The sequence below is a fragment of the Schistocerca serialis genome, unplaced genomic scaffold (genome assembly GCF_023864345.2).
Source record: "Schistocerca serialis cubense isolate TAMUIC-IGC-003099 unplaced genomic scaffold, iqSchSeri2.2 HiC_scaffold_1444, whole genome shotgun sequence".
Taxonomy (NCBI): domain Eukaryota; kingdom Metazoa; phylum Arthropoda; class Insecta; order Orthoptera; family Acrididae; genus Schistocerca; species Schistocerca serialis.
The window spans coordinates 101,447-118,491 of record NW_026047674.1 but is presented as its reverse complement, the minus strand read 5'-3'; positions in this window follow the sequence as shown (position 1 = coordinate 118,491).

Below are 17,045 nucleotides of genomic sequence, written 5' to 3'. Positions count from 1 at the left end.
GAACCTCTAATACCCAGAAGCACGTCCTCTTGCATTGTTACATGTCTGTATTCGTCGTGACGTACTACCCACTAGTTCATCGAGGCGCTGTTGGTCGAGATTGTCCCACTCCTCAACGGCGATTCGGCGTAGATCCATGAGTGGTTGGTGGGTAACGTCGTCAATAAACAGCCCTTTTCAATCTATCCCAGGCAAGTCCGATAGGATTCATGTCTGGAGAACATGCTGGCCGCTCTAGTCGAGCGATGTCGTTATCCTGAAGGAAGTCATTCAAAAGATGTGCGCTATGGAGGCGCGAATTGTCGTCCATGAAGACGAATGCCTCGCCAATATGCTGCCGATATGGTTGCACTATCGGTTGGAGGATGGCATTCACGTATCGTACAGCGCTTATGGCGCCTTCCATGACCACCAGCGGCGTTCGTTGGCCCCACATAATGCCACCCCAAAACAGCAGGGAACTCCCATCTTGCTGCACTCACTGGACAGTGCGTATAAGGCGCCCAGCCTCACCGGGTTGCCTCCAAACACATCTCTGACGATTATGTGGTTGAAGGCATATGCGACACTCATCAGTGAAGAGAACGTGATGCCAATCCTGAGTGGTCCATTAGGCATGTTTTTGGGCCCATCTCTACTGCGCTGCATGGTGTTGTGGTTGCAAAGATGGGCCTCGTCATGGACGTTGGGAGTGAAGTTGCGCCTCATGCAGCTTATTCCGTACAGTTTGAGTCCTAACACGACGTCCTGCGGCTGCACGAAAACACGGCGGCGTTGCTGTCAGTGTTGCTCCAAGTCATAATCTGTAGGTAGCGGTCATCCACTGAAGTAGTAGCCCTTGGGCGGCCTGAGCGAGGCATGTCATCGACAGTTCCTGTCTCTCTCTAACTCCTCCATGTCAGAACAGCATCACTTTGGTTTACTCCGAGATGCCTGGACACTTCCCTTGTTGAGAGCTCTTCCTGGCACAAAGTAACAATGCAGACACGATCGAACCACTGTATGAACCGTCTAGGCCTGGTTGAACTACAGTCAAGACGAGCTGTATACCTCCTTCCTGGTGGAATGACTGAAACTGATCAGCTGTCGGAGCCCTTGTGTCTAATAGGCGCTGCTTAGGCATTGTTGTTTCGATCTTTGGGCGGGTTTTGTGACATCTCTGAACAGTCAAAGGGAGTGTGTTTGTGATACAATATCCACAGTCAACGTCCATCTTCAGGAGTTCTGGGAAAACCTTTTTTTTTATTTGTGTATAATCCTGTTTGCAACAAAATGTAAACCAACTGGATTTCAATGAATTTTTCATCCATTTTATTTACAGTAGAAAGGACTGAAGGAGTTAGCAGGTGCAGTACTACAGTCAGAAATTGAGGACAGCACATTCGAACAATAAAAACAATTATTATCCTTCAACTACAGATTGTTTACTTTTCACCATCAAACTACTATCGTCAAAACAATTTAAGGTGTACATCGGGCAGGAGAGGGATTGTCAGTTTTGAACATACAATAACAACATTGGTTCAGAGTGCTGTACAGGAAATGTGACACACATCAGTCTGCACGGTACAGTGAGGTGGTAATCAAAATAACAAAAGCACAGGGAATAAAATTATTCGTTTATGTGTACAAAACAAGTGAATAATTCTAATGAAGCCACTGTTAGCGAAATTGTATATTATCTCCAACGGTAACAGTCAATAAATTTGGAAGAATTATTCTGACGTTTTCTGTACGATGAGCTATATATCTATGCAAGAAAAAATAGTTGCACACAATGAACCTTTCATACTTCAGTACGTTGATACAGCCATAAGATTAATGTCCATCACTTAGGGAGCATTTAGGCACAGTTTCAAACTTTTCATTTTTGTTGTGTACTTTGTCAATAGACAGCAAACGTATATCTGACATAGCTTAAAATAGATGGTGAAACAGTATCTCCAAAAGTATGACCTCCTCATCGCCAATCAGAATAGATTTCGGAAATGTAGATCATCCGATATCCATCTCACGTTTTTCTCACATTACGCCTTGAAACCATTTGATCAAGGCCTCAGGTAGAAGCAGCATTTTTGTATATATATATATATATATATATATATATATATATATATATATATATATATATATATGTGTGTGTGTGTGTGTGTGTGTGTGTGTGTGTGTGTGTGTGTGTTCATGTGTGTGTGTTTATACATCTATTTAAATAAAATTAAATTACATCTAATTAAAAAACGTTCTCGCAAGGAATGACACATTCACACTTAGCAAAATACACACACACACACAAAACAAATGAAAGACATCAAACTACACACATAACACAATCAAAAGATAAAAGATATACACACAGCGACGGTTGGCAACACTGAACACTGTAATCATGTACATGTTGATCATGAAATGAAAAGAGCAAGTGAGATGTTGTAACGAATGCGGATGAAAAAACGCCGGATATCGGCCATGCGGACGAATGAGCAGATCTCCAGGGCCACATATATGGACTAGCATCACTGAAAATCGTAACACCAAACGATAATTTAACATTACGAAATTTGGCTACAAAAGTTGTTTCTAAACTGAAAAACAAGAGAAAAAGATGACAAAATGTAAGAAAGTAACATACTGTAACTGCCATGTAACACATTTATTATATGTATTATAGGGCACAGAAGATGCTTCATAAATAAAAGAAGCGAAACGTATATTGCAAACAACAAATTACTTTCCATTTAGTGCAAGACGGAATGCACCTCATGAATAATTATAAATTCCGAAATTACTCTCTACTAGTGTTGAAATCTTGCTGAGACTGTCAAATCATCTTTCTCTCCAGTTTCCAGCACAGATCCATTGAACATTGGAGATTCGAAGGGGTGTTGTAAAACCGAAATTTGTTTTGCAAATTCAGTGGAACAGCTCACATGGAGACTTTCATAATCGTCCACTTCTGGATAAGAAAGTGAGCAAGGACTCCTTGCCATGGAAAGGCATTTCTAATCTTTTTTGCCAATATGAACAAGGTACCAAAACTAGAGAGGGAAGAAAAACATGTGTCAATAGGAAACAAATTTTTACCAGGTATTTCAGTATGAACAGTATCACAAAACAAACATTTTATCTTATGCAGAATGCAAGAAAAACAAGTGCAAAATATAGATTCTGAATGAAATTATGGGTGTAATAATCATAAAAATTGACACAGCAGACTCAGTCTTTTGCATGTACTCAGATGAATAAGATACACAAAATCACAGGGCAAAATAACGTAGGCAGTACCTAAAAAGAGAGCAAAAAGAAGGCAAAATCACTATACAAAAAACATCAATAAAAGAGAAGTTACGATGTAAAATACGCAAAACAACAAGATGGAATACTGTGAAAAAGATCGATAAATAAAATTAAGCATAAGCACTATGTAATACCAAGCTTATGCAGAGAAAGTATGCTTTTGTTCATGTTCTGGGAGTGATGGATGTTAAAAACTTTGCCTTTGAATCACACAATGTCATTAAATCAGTCAATTAGAATAAACCAATAATCATCAGAATGAGGTTTCTTCACATTAATAGTTAAATTACTGATCAAGTCGAGACAAGAACATTTAATTATGAAGTAGTGAAATTGACTAAAATTTATGTCATGTACAAAAGTGATGTTAAAAAATTAATAAATCACAGACAATATTTTATCAGTCCTGCTGTCAGGCATACACACAGGACTTTACAGAGAGGAGGGTATTACTGTCAGCCAATTAATCGTGTGCAGTGAAGTTCATCAAATACATGAGAAACAATAATACAAAAACAGTCTCATGAATAGTTTTCAGTCCCAATGAAAAGAGAGCACACAAGATTCACTCTATCTTCATTGCACTCTGGAATGTTTGATTCAGATGCACAAACATTAATTGGATCAGCACATGTGGCTGGACTTCCATGTGGGATACTAGGAGGACAATGGTTCAAATGGCTCTGAGCACTATGGGACTTAAGATCTGAGGTCATCATTCCCCTAGAACTTAGCACTACTTAAACCTAACCAAGCTATCACACACATCCATGCCAGAGGCAGGAATCGAACCTGCGACCGTAGCGATCGCGCGGTTCCAGACTGAAGCGCCTTGAACTGTTCGGTCACACCGGCTGGCGAGGACAATGGGAAGACTTGATGTGCAATTGTCAGCGACTGTTGTCCATTCATCTGTGATGTAAGTCACCTCCTTCACTCTGACTTCTCTCCAACTGTCTTTATGTAGCTCGTGTCGATATCGCCACGTATTGCGTACACAGCCATCTGCAGGACATGGTGGCAAGCACAGACACCACAGCAGATGGGCGTCGACCACAGGGACTGGATGACAGCAGCCCTACATGTCACACCACCATAGTTCGCCAGTTGGCTAGAGGCACATCGACTCGCTCCTCTGACGTCTTGTAGTGGCGTGGTGTTGCCAGTGAGTAGAATGCTGACAAACACAATGGATGGCAGACCCCCCTTGGTGTACCCCTTCTTCATCTTTTTCCACGTATGTATCTCAAGGAGCACCACAATGCCTGACCCTGGGCTGTGAGTCAGATAGGCCCCTTGACATCTTGGAGATCACATCTTGGACCTACTGATAACAAACAGACCCGAACTTTTCGACTCTGTATGTGCAGAACAGGGAATCAGTGATCATAAGGCCGTTGCAGCATCCCTGAATATGGAAGTTCATAGAAATATAAAAAAAGGGAGGAAGGTTTGTCTGTTTAGCAAGAGTAATAGAAGGCAGATTTCAGACTACCTAACAGATCAAAACGAAAATTTCTGTTCCAACACTGACAATGTTGAGTGTTTATGGAAAAAGTTCAAGGCAATTGTAAAATGCGTTTTAGACAGGTACGTGCCGAGTAAAACTGTGAGGGACGGGAAAAACCCACCGTGGTACAACAACAAAGTTAGGAAACTACTGCAAAAGCAAAGAGAATTTCACTCCAAGTTTAAACGCAGCCAAAACCTCTCAGACAAACAGAAGCTAAACGATTTCAAAGTTAGTGTAAGGAGGGCTATGCGTGAAGCGTTCAGTGAATTCGAAAGTAAAATTCTATGTACCGACTTGACAGAAAATCCTAGGAAGTTCTGGTCTTACGTTAAATCAGTAAGTGGCTCGAAACAGCATACCCAGACACTCCGGGATGATGATGACATTGAAACAGAGGATGACACGCGTAAAGCTGAAATACTAAACACCTTTTTCCAAAGCTGTTTCACAGAGGAAGACCGCACTGCAGTTCCTTCTCTAAATCCTCGCACAAACGAAAAAATGGCTGACACCGAAATAAGTGTCCAAGGAATAAAAAAGCAACTGGCATCACTCAACAGAGGAAAGTCCACTGGACCTGACGGGATACCAATTCGATTCTACACAGAGTACGTAAAGAACTTGCCCCCCTTCTAACAGCCGTGTACTGCAAGTCTCTAGAGGAACGGAAGGTTCCAAATGATTGGAAAAGAGCACAGGTAGTCCCAGTCTTCAAAAAGGGTCGTCGAGCAGATGCGCAAAACTATAGACCTATATCTCTGACGTCGATCTGTTGTAGAATTTTAGAACATGTTTTTTGCACGAGTATCATGTCGTTTTTGGAAACCCAGAATCTACTATGTAGAAATCAACATGGATTCCGGAAACAGCGATCGTGTGAGACACAACTCGCTTTATTTGTTCATGAGACCCAGAAAATATTAGATACAGGCTCCCAGGTAGATGCTATTTTTCTTGACTTCCGGAAGGCGTTCGATAAACAAAGTAAGAGCCTACGGAATATCATCAGACCAGCTGTGTGGCTGGATTGAAGAGTTTTTAGCAAACAGAACACAGCATGTTGTTATCAATGGAGAGACGTCTACAGGCGTTAAAGTAACCTCTGGCATGCCATAGGGGAGTGTTATGGGACCATTGCTTTTCACAATATATATAAATGACCTAGTAGATAGTGTCGGAAGTTCCATGCGGCTTTTCGCAGATGATGCTGTAGTATACAGAGAAGTTGCAGCATTAGAAAATTGTAGCGAAATGCAGGAAGATCTGCAGCGGATAGGCACTTGATGCAGGGAGTGGCAACTGACCCTTAACATAGACAAATGTAATGTATTGCGAATACATACAAAGAAGGATCCTTTATTGTATGATTATATGATAGCGGAACAAACACTGGTAGCAGTTACTTCTGTAAAATATCTGGGAGTATGCGTGCGGAACGATTTGAAGTGGAATGATCATATAAAATTAATTGTTGGTAAGGCGGGCACCAGGTTGAGATACATTGGGAGAGTCCTTAGAAAATGTAGTCCATCAACAAAGGAGGTGGCTTACAAAACACTCGTTCGACCTATACTTGAGTATTGCTCATCAGTGTGGGATCCGTACCAGATCGGGTTGACGGAGGAGATAGAGAAGATCCAAAGAAGAACGGCGCGTTTCGTCACAGGGTTATTTGGTAACCGTGATAGCGTTATGGAGATGTTTAACAAACTCGAGTGGCAGACTCTGCAAGAGAGGCGCTCTGCATCGCGGTGTAGCTTGCTGTCCAGGTTTCGAGAGGGTGCATTTCTGGATGAGGTATCGAATATATTGCGTCCCCATACTTATACCTCCCGTGGAGTTCAGGAATGTAAAATTAGAGAAATTAGAGCGCGCACGGAGGCTTTCAGACAGTCGTTCTTCCCGCGAACCATACGCGACTGGAACAGGAAAGGGAGGTAATGACAGTGGCACGTGAAGTGCCCTCCGCCACACACCGTTGGGTGGCTTGCGGAGTACAAATGTAGATATAGATGTAGATGTAGACATTGGTCACACAGGCCCCTTGATGATGCTGCAATGCACGCATCATATGGGATGGTATTGTCAGCGAATGGAACTCTGACAGCCATTCCTGGTATCACATCCCCCTGGGTGTACAGATTCCTCATTTTCTTCCATTTGTGTATGTCCTGCAGTAACGCAATGCCTGACTCTGTCTGTGAGTCAGACATTCCACTTCATGGTGCTGCAGTGGCTGGTCTGTTGTATTAGGACGGATAGCAATGTGTTGCAGCCCCATGTGGCCTGCAGGTCGTGCCTACACACTGCCCGCAAATGTTTTGGCAGCTCCTCGCGACTCCCTCAGTGGCCAATAAGCGTGGCAGTGGGGCCCCGCCCCGCTCCCCCCAGACGCGTGTGTACACGAGGTGGCGGCGCCATGAGATTTGCACAGCTGCGACTGGTGCAGATAGCGGACAGGGTGGGGAATGGCATTCTTCCTTACACTCTCTCCCAAGCAAGAATTTACCAGGGGGTTGGAACACGTGCACAGAGTGACATGAGCATGGAGTGACACTTGCACGGAGCATGGGGCTCTTGCCGGGGTAACCGGCTTTTCTCAGGTACAGGAACGCTAAGAAGTCTAGCAGTCCAGCACAGCTGCTCATGTGAACTGGCTCACTCCCACACGACAGCAACCACGATTCGCTTCAGAGTGGACCACTGACGCGTTTCGTGGCAAATTTATGTTTGATATCTCTTTTAATATTTTGATGATGCAGCTGAAGGGCGTAGCTAAACAGGAAACCTGGTATTTCTTATGACCGTTGCGCGTTTTGATCACTGCCTTTTTGGATGAAATTTAAACTGACAAATTTGTATTTCGTTACCATTTTATTTAAACATTAAACATAAAAACGCAGAACGTCAATGAATGTTACATATTTTGCTTTTCAATAAAGGATCAGTGTCTGGCACCACTTTTCGAATAATGCTAATTCGAAGACAAGTTCTTAGGCGAAAATCCGCCAGTGAAATGCTGTGAGTGGGTTTCGTTCTCTTCATTGCGTAAAAAATTGGCTTGTCCATGTAAGACTAAACAACGAGATAAACGTAGCTGCACACTTGTAACGTAGTGGAAATTTTCATTGAGAAAACAGAAGACTACGAGACTCATTTTGATATGAAACTAATCACGCTAACGTCACGCGATAAGTGCGTGTAAGTTCTAGCTATAGGCGAGCTTCCAAAATGTCAGCATAACCCAAAAATCAGTGAAACTGCGCAACCCTTTGCTCGCTGAACAGCTGTTGGTAAGTAACTTGATCTAACTGCTGATACACTCACTGAGTGTTCTTCCTGAAAACAAAGATGTGTTTTCACGGTGAAAATGGTGGGAAAATTATTGCGACATAAACTTCTCTGCACCCATATAATGAGTACTTTCTCCAGCCATTCTTCTTCTTTTTTGTTTTGACAGCAGCTTCTCGCTGTTGGCCTTCCAAGTCTCCATCATCTTTTGAATGGAATCTATTGGTATGTTGTCATAAACTGAATTTTTTATTTGTGGTCAAAGTCCTGAGGCACATTAATACAACACCAAGAGTATTAAGACATCATCACCCACAACAGACGTATAGAATAGACATAATGCACTGGTACGTTGATGACGATGGGTCTGACCACTTGGAAGTCTCTAACGCGACCATCATGCTACTATTCATTCCTTTATAAACAGCTACTTTCCATTTTAAAGGGAAACATCACCCTGAAACTTCATATATTTTAAAAAAATTTTGATGGCTACTTCACATTTTTGAAGTGTTTTGTCTTAGATACCAGAACGATTTGGCTGTATTCGAATTACAATTTTATCTAAGAAATTTTTGAAATGCGGGCAGCGTAAAGGGTTGTGACGCACCGAAAGATGTTGTAACCTGCCCACAGAATTATTTTAAAAAAATGAAAATGAACCACGAACCAATATCCTCCACACAGAAATATTTAAATGAGTAATTAACCATGAACCAAATATAACCTCTGTACAAAAATAATATAATTAAATGAATTTTATATATTGTAACCTGTGAACAAAATTAATTCTAATGTAACCTCTGAACAAAATTGGCTCCCATTTATAGTCTGTGTGCAGAAATGCATTCACATTTAATGTTCCCACAAAATTCTTTTCTCATTTGATGTCAAGTTCGAAACAGAAAAATTCCTAAACACCAAAATAATAAAAAAGTTTAGTAACCTGAAAAATTGTATGAAGACAGCAGCGCTGCCCTTCGGCCCTGTATTCTGAATAAAAAAAGCAAAAATTCTTACCTCAATAAAAACTGCAATTATATCTGCTCTTAATTAGGTATTTTTCGACACAGCTTCGTGCAATGCTGGCGTATATATATATATATATATATATATATATATATATATATATATATATATATTTATTTATTTATTCTTGGAAGAAATGATCATGCATTGGAAATATTCTTTAAATTGAAATGAATGCTTTTCTTTAAAAGAGTTACTTTATATTATAAAAATTATTATTGGGGCATTTTTTGGAACAAATTAAATTACAATTAACATACATTATTAAATATGCGCAAGGCTACTTCTTTACCTTCTACAAAAATACTCATCTTCCTGAGTCCTGACCAGAGTCGCGAGCAGAGCACACAGCCGACACATGCCGACTCCCGCCAACTCACGCAGACTACACCAGACTACGCCAGACTACTGTCGACTCGCGCAGACAAGCGCAGACTAGCGACAAGCACCAACTAACGACAAACTACTCTCTGGTCAGAGATTCTGTCATGCCTCGCCCATCACCGGCAAAGCATACATCTTACAATGTGAAATAAAATTTTTGAATTCTGTCACCATCAAACAGAACCATCTTTACTCTGAATTTTCTATAAACTCAGACTGGGACATAAAGCTGCAAGATTTCCAGTAAAACTTAAGCTAAGCAATTGGCAATCAGTCGTTGGACATCAATTACTTTACCTTTTGACGGTAAATATAAATTTAGGGGAGACACTGAAGACCTGTTCAGTACAATCAACAAGCTCCAAGGAAATAGGCATTGGCTTACAATCAGATATCGCTACCGCTGCACCTCCTCAAGAACACTGCAATTAGGTTTTTTTCAGAAAATTCAAGAAAAAGGCTGTCCTGATCCTGAAAGTATGGTATTCTTATATTCCCTGGACAATTTTGTACATCCTTCTATCTTCGATCAACTGAATAATTTCTTCTGGAACCCAACGTTTCTTCGCAGTTACCGAACTTGTAGCGACGGTATCTACAGCATTAAAGAACTTCAGTCGCATCTCAACTTTCTTAGGTACTTCATTGTCCCACTTCTTTACAAATTCATTCTTCCAGACGAACCTCTTAAACTTCAGCCTACTCTTCACTACTCAGCTGTGATCTGGCTCTACATTTACTCCCAGATGCATCTTACAATTCAAAATTTCATTGCGGAATCTCAGTCAGATTTCAATGTAAACCATTTGGAATCTTTCCTTATCTCCAGGTGTTTTCCATGTGTATGTATTCCTCGTGTGATTTCTGATCAGTAAACTGAAATTTGCTAGAATTTTGAGTTAGTCTTTCTCCTCTCTCATTAGCTTTAGCAAACCCATATTTTCCCATAACACTTTCTTCTATTCTTTCCGCTGCTTCGCAACTCCTCATGATTATTCGATAATCATGTCGCCTTGTGTACTTAGTTACCCGTTCAGTATCCTCATGTGCATTCTATACTTCCTCTTCTGCATGTGACGCCGCTATGTATACCTAAGCAACTGTTATTCGCGTAAGTTTCCTATTGATTTTGAACAGAACAAACCTAGACCGGCTCTAGGTGGTTCCGTAATACAGTCCTTTCCCAGAAATAATTAACTATAAGTTTTCTTTCTCTCTGACAGTCCCATCCACACTGCTTATAGTGTTAGGTAGTTTGGAGTGGCTGGAGATATATTGTATTCGTCATCCAGGAAAATAATTACATCCTTACAAAATCAGATTGGGGTTAAAACTCTATTGATTTTGTTTGTTTAGCTCCAAAAGTGGCTCTGAGCACTACGGGACTTAACTTCTGAGGTCATCAGTCCCCCAGAACTTAGAACTACTTAAATCTAACTAACCTAAGGACATCACACACATCCATGCCCGAGGCAGGATTCGAACCTGCGACCGTAGCGGTCGCGCGCTTCCAGACTGTAGTGCCCAGAACCGCTCGGCCACTCCGGTTGGCTAGCTCCAAAAGGTACTAGTGTTGTGTACTTAGGAACGGGTGCCAAAAGACTGAGAAGCTCAGGTAGCAGGAAGCCCAAACTACGCTTGGCACAGGACACACAGAACGAAGCAAATGTGCAGCCAGTAGGAGGCAGAATCAGGTCGAGTAACAGGTCGTCCGAGCAGGAGGCCATCTCGGTGTGAACGGCCCCTCATACACTCAGGGTCACCTCCTCCAGCGAGGACAGTAGTCTGCGTTTTACGCAACGCTCACGTGAGTAGTAGGGGAGATTGTTGTGCGTTGGAACACTTGTCCGATCTTTGGCTCTAACCTGCCATGAAAGAGAAGTTTCATGTTCGATATATTTTCTTATTCCATTCTCAAATGACAGCATACACTTTTGCGTGTTTCGGTCTTTCTCTGGAAATACAGAAACTACTCTGGAGAAGTAAGATCTTTCCAAATTTGAAACATTGTTCCGAGGTACAACATTGTCGCGAGCATGGAAACAAGTATATTATTGAAATTTAAAAGTGTTGCAATCGACAGAATCTTGTCGATAGTATGTTTAGTACTCGATATGTTACATATTTACTCTCCAACAGGCTAGTAACCAGAAAATTCATTAAATTAAGTAAAATATTTATCAAAAACATGTTACTAGTCAGATACAATTTGAAAAGAAGCTGTTGGAAACTAACACAAATTTTCGTTTTCAAAACAAGTAACCTTGTCAAGAGATTAAAAAAGCTCAGTTCATTTTCAAATGTCTCATGTTACGTGGTAAAAGAACTTATACTGTTTCATTGTACAAGATTGTGCATAACTGGCGAAGTATGGCTTAACCGTACACACATTGTACAACTAGTTTTAAAAAACATTTAGACTTTTACTCCCCACAAAATTTTGTAAATAAATAATCTACACTGTCATTCAAATAGCTTTAATGTATTATGGGACCTGGAGGTTATGGCCTGTAGTTTTTACTAGTGCTTTGAGGCTTAATAACTCAAAAACTTTAATAGATACTGAAATGAAACTTTAACCAAATAATCAGTATGGTGTGACCTCTATGTAAAAAGAGAAAAAATTAAAATTCGTGAAATATATAGTGAAGTGAATATTGATTTTTATCTTACGTAACTGAGTTATTGTAATTTTTATTTTAGGTACACTATACTTGACCTTTTTGGTCAAAATAAATTTCGTTATTTTAATTATTAACTTGTTGAAACCATGATCAACAACATTTAACAAAATGTTGTTCTGCATACTTATTTAAAAAGTCAGTTTTTTCTCCTAATAATTTATGAACATATGACAAGCTCCAACTTAAAATATATAAAACATACTTAAAATATATAAAACATTGTTGAATAATGTGGTTCGTTGTTTGGATAAGCACTATATCATTGTTAATGCAAAATTTTGTTTTTGTAGTTTTAACACAGTATGAGATAAAGATACTTAAGCATGTAAAAACGTTGATCATGAGAAACTGAAGCTAAAGATCAGCATGTCGTTTCGTTGTCATCTGACAACCCACAACTTACGGTTGATGGTGGGAGAGACGACATCACAGATACAATCTGTGTAAACCAGTTTTGTTGGCCACTGCTGCATAGTGTTTATGGATCGTGACAACCCGTTTAGCATCAACGAAGGCCTGCAGATTGTGCACTGAAGCGCTGAAACTGCTAGCTACACAATAAATATCACCTTAAGGATGGCTGTAAGAGTTTCACCACACACTTTTCAGTCGTCCACAGTTTCGGTGCCTAGTTTGCTGGTAGTTTTTACCTGGTCGTTACGCCATCTTTAAAACATATTATGGCATCCACCACAGTAATCTGAAAAGCTGACAAACATACAGAAAAAGTTTCTGGCAAGTGTTCCCAAGTGCAGCTATTGAAGCTTTCATTGAGATTCTGTGTTTCGACATGTAAACATATTTCCAATAGCTTAGAATCTGAAATATCTCTATGAACTAGTTTTGGTTCTAACATAATACTTTTTGGCATGTGATGTACAGTACACGTTTTTCTCCATTAGCTTCACACCTATTATACTTGCCTCATGAAGTGTTTCCTTCAGGGCAGAGGCCATCCTGTGGATGCTCATCTGTGGATATTGCGTGAAACACAGTTTCCCCAATTGCTTTTTTCATCTCATCTCACTTCTCACTGTTTCTCTGATGTCTAGACCATAATATTCTATGAGGCTTTCTATTTCTGATTTGGTGAGTCGGTCTTGTCCACCATTTGCTTTGCCATGGGAGAGTTGGCCTCCCAAGACTTTTTTGGCTGGAGAGTTTCCACCAACTGGTCACCTATATAGTGTGGACCACATCATATAAAAGTATGAGTACAGCATGGCACTACATATAGTCTCCTTTAGTGAAGCAAAAACTGAATTTCCCTTTGGATCCATCAATCATGTTCCTGATTTTATTCACTACATGCGTATACAGCGTGGTCCAGAATTCCATCAAAAAACCTTCAGAGGTGGTAGTATCGACCAAAAGAGGAAAAAACATTGGTATTTAATAAGGGCTTTAAAATGCATACCTAAAGAGCTATGAGCACTTGTTCATCCTTGATACAGTGAAACACAACTCTTCTATAAGTAGAGAGGAGTTAGTGTTCAGACGGAATCCCAGTTCGATTTTACAAATAGTACTCTACGGCATTGGCCCCTTATCTAGCTTGCATTTATCGTGCATCTCTTGCCCAGCGCCAAGTCCCAAGCTATTGGATAAAAGCGTAGGTGATTCCAGTATATAAGAAAGGTAAAAGAATGGACCCGCAAAATTAAAGGGCAAAATCCCTAACTCCTTTTTGCTGCAGAATCCTTGAACACATTCTCAGTTCGAATATAATAAACTTTCTAGAGACTAAGAATCTTATGTCCACGAATCAGCATGGTTTCAGAAACCATTAGTGGTGCGAAACTCTGCTTGCCCTTTTCTCACATGATATACTGAGAACAATGCATGAAGAGCAACAGGCAATTCCATATTTGTACATTTCCAGAAAGCATTTGGCATGGTGCCCCGTTGGAGGCTGTTAGCGAAGGTACGAGCATATGGAATAAGTTCGCAGATATGTGAGTGGCTCAAGACTTTTTAAATAATTGAACCCAGTACATTGTCCTTGACGGCGACTGTTCATTGGAGGCAAGGGTATGGTCAGCAGCGCCTAAGGAAAGTGTGTCAGGACTGCTGTTGTTCTCTGTATACACAAATGATTTAGCGGACAGTGTGGGTAGCAATCTACCGTGGTGTAGAGTAAGGTATCGAAGTTGAGTGGCTATTGGAAGATACAGAGAACATAGACAAAATTTCTGGTTGGTGTGAGGAATGGCATATAGCCCTAAATGTGGAAAAATGTAAGTTAATCACAATGCGTAGGAAAAACAAACCTGTAATGTTTCGATACAGTATTACTAGGGTACCTGCTTGACATAGTCAAGTCATTTAAAAAATCAGGGCATAACGTTGTAAAGCGATATGAGGTGGAATGAGCATGTGAAAACTGTGGTAATGAAGGCAAATGATCGGCTTCAGTCTGTTGGGAGAATTTTAGGAAAGAGTGGTTCATGTGTAAAGGAGACCTCAATAGGATGCTGGTGTGACCTCGACGTTTTCTGCCCCAGATGCCACCAGAAATTCCACTTGTAGCATTGTGAGGCGAGGAACTGCCTGGTTGCGCTCAGAAGAAGACGAGCACCCAAACAGGATGTTTTAAGATAAAGCAGTGGTTGCAAGCCTGGGGGTGGAGGATGGAAAGTTGGGAATGGTGTGGCTGCCCACACAGATTTTCAGTGGGCAAAGAGCTATCCTGCCTTGTGCAGTACTCACGTTTGATAAGAGTCTGGATGATTTTACTGCTGTGATAACAGAATTTCAAAACTACTGCCTGCCCAATGTATTAGACCGAGCCTTCTCTCTTCCTAGAGGAAAACACATTCACTGCCAACGACACAACCAGGTGCTTGAGGAACCACCTTCCATGTACCACATCATGGCCAAACACCATTGCCACCATTGGCAGCTCATTGTGTCTCTCATTACAAAGGATGGCCAGTAGGTAACCAACCAGATGGCCATCGTTTACTCCTTTGTAGGACGTTATCGCCACTTGTATGATGGAAGCAATGTGGCTCAGTGAACGACTAAGGACGTGTTATGACATGTGGCATGCACGCTACACAATATGACGACAGCGTCACTAAACGAGGCAATCACCCCAGATGATCCTGATGGAGCGTTCAACAAAATAATAATTAACCATTGCCTGGAGCAGACAGCGTGCCAAATTTAGCGAACTTTGAGCAACTTAATGATGTTAGGTGCGTGGATACGTATCAAGAATTAATGATCCGCGACTTCATTGTGCCGTCTACCATCATCAAATGCCTACTAATAGAGATCCACAAGCCCTCCAGGGATTGGTGATTGCTACATACCTTCCGCACACCATGTTAAATGAGGACTATAAAATCTATGATGGTAAATTGAGTTCATGGTTCAGAGTAATTTCAGGGGTAAGACAAGGCTGCAACCTGTCTCCACTGTTGATAACAATAGACTCGCTGGGTGAGATTAAGATATGTGAACACAAAATAAGCAGTCTTGCATATGCGGATGACTTAGTTGTGATAGCAGATTCGATTGAAAGTTTGCAAAGTAATATTTCAGAGCTAGATCAGAAATGTAAGGACTATGGTATGAAGATTAGCATCTCCAAAACGAAAGTAATGTCAATGGGAAAGAAATATAAACGGATTGAGTGCCAGATAGGAGGAACAAAGTTAGAACTGGTGGACGGTTTCAAGTACTTAGGATGCATATTCTCACAGGATGGCAACATAGTGAAAGAACTGGAAGCGAGGTGTAGCAAAGCTAATGCAGTGAGCGCTCAGCTACGATCTACTCTCTTCTGCAAGAAGGAAGTCAGTACCGAGACTAAGCTATCTGTGCACCGTTCAATCTTTCGACCAACTTTGTTGTATGGGAGCGAAAGCTGGGTGGATTCAGGTTACCTTATCAACAAGGTTGAGGTTACGGATATGAAAGTAGCTAGGATGATTGCAGGTACTAGTAGACGGGAACAATGGCAGGAGGGTGTCCACAAAGGAAATCAAAGAAAAACTGGGAATGAACTCTATAGATGCAGCAGTCAGGGCGAACAGGGTTAGATGGTGGGGTCATGTTACACGCATGGGAGAAGCAAGGTTACGCAAGAGACATGGGTTCAGCAGTAGTCGGGGCAGACCAAGGAGAAGGTACCTGGATTCGGTTAAGAATGATTTTGAAGTAACAGATTTAACATCAGAAGAGGCACCAACGTTAGCACTGAATAGGGGATCATGGAGGAATTTTATAAGGTGGCTATGCTCCAGACTGAACGCTGAAGGGCATAATCAGTCTTAAATGATGATGATGATGATGATGATGATGATATAAAACCTATGCTAAACTTCTAGAAACTGGTATAGGGATCACTCTACCACTAATCCTGTCAACAGAGCAGACGTCATAAGGAAACGAAATTAATCAACAAATGGCCATCTGCGAATTCTGGGACTTGATGGCATTATCCGCATTGTGTTGCCTTTGTGCTGCACTCGTCGCCATCTACTTCGACAATGCCTTCGACAAAGCACAACACGAGTTTCTCTTGTCGAGAGTGGGCTGTTTGGGTTTCCTGGTGCTTTCGTCAAAGCTGCATGGCAACTGTTAACTGGTCTGGTTTCACAACTGCAGGTCAACGGTAGGGTGGTTGGGATGGTGCCCCCTCTCCACTATTTCATACGCAGCTGCCTCAGAACCACTCATAAGAGGTCTGGTCGCCTATCTTTCATTTCTGACATTATGCGCTCATATCCTTCACTGTCAATCATACAGTGACGACATTCTCCATCTTGTATGACCGGGTGATGAGATTCGTGTTGCACTGGAGTAGATCATACGATGTGGGAGTGGCTCAGGCAGTCTTT